The sequence below is a fragment of the Egretta garzetta genome, unplaced genomic scaffold (assembly GCF_000687185.1).
Source record: "Egretta garzetta isolate BGI_Z169 unplaced genomic scaffold, ASM68718v1 scaffold746, whole genome shotgun sequence".
Lineage (NCBI taxonomy): Eukaryota > Metazoa > Chordata > Aves > Pelecaniformes > Ardeidae > Egretta > Egretta garzetta.
Genome location: NW_009260010.1, coordinates 120,272 through 121,259, shown reverse-complemented (window position 1 = coordinate 121,259; position 988 = coordinate 120,272). Strand labels below are relative to the sequence as shown.

Sequence of the window (988 nt, the reverse complement as noted above, 5' to 3'; positions counted from 1 at the left end):
CTCCGGAGCTGCCCGCACCGATTTATCTACACGCATTCTAAAAGCAAGCCTTTGCCCAGACAAGCCCTGAAATACCCCCGGGGGGAGTCGCGTTAGGGTCCTGCTGTTTTGTGGTGGTGTTTCTTTCTGAGCATCTGAAAGGCTTCCCTCCCTCCAGCAAAAAACCAAACAAACAAACAAAAAAAAAACCAAAACGTCTCCCCCATCTATTTGTTTTTCACAGCAGAAATGCAGATCTTATCGGGATGGACCGAGCCGGAGCCCCGGGAGGGGGAGGTTGGGCGATGGGGAGGAGGGAGCCAAGCGAGGAGGAAGGGGCGTTGGCAGCCTCTCCGATGCTTTGCTGGCACCAGTTTGACTCCAGTGATTAATGACTGCTTGGGAGAAAGGAAAGCTTTGCTAAGGAGCCAGCATCCTCCCCTCCCAAGGACAGCCCCAGCTCCCAGCGCACACGCTCCGGGCTTTGCCATGGTTGCGCAGCCAAGGCAGACAAGTTCAGATTTGAAACTCATGGTACCTCTAAGGGGGAAAAAGTTAAAAAAGGACCCGGCTCCCTCGCCCTCTGCCCCCCTCCCACCACCAGGCCAGCGAGGTGGGCTGCCGCTCGCAGATGGTGCCCTGGACCCGCCTGCTCCGACCCAACATGGCCTGGGCTCTCCTGGCCCATGGCAAAGGGCTCCTCCGAGCAGTGGCCCACGGGGGACCTGGCTCTCTCCCTCTGCAGAAGGGCAAGGAGAAGGGATGGGATGGGTCCCGCAGAGCTGGGTGTCCCAGCACTGCCAGAGCCTGGAGCCAAGGGGCTGCTGCCTTAGCATCCATCACAGGAGCACGGCAGGAGCACGGGCGAGGGACGGCTCCCGAAAGGATGGGATGAGCAGGGAGAAAAGCAGCCCGTGCCCAGGCGTCCTGCACGGGAATACCCAGGAGATGAGCCCCAGCTCCATCGGAGCGACGCCGACTCCATCCCCTCTGCGGACTGAGCTGCTGG

The 988-nt window shown here is 60.2% G+C and overlaps 1 protein-coding gene across 1 annotated transcript in view; it reads right to left on the bottom strand.

Annotated features, from left to right (window-relative positions):
- The window catches only part of B4GALNT4 (beta-1,4-N-acetyl-galactosaminyltransferase 4), a 30,671-nt gene that overhangs the window by 19,091 nt on the left and 10,592 nt on the right, over positions 1-988 (bottom strand). The window lies entirely within an intron of this gene.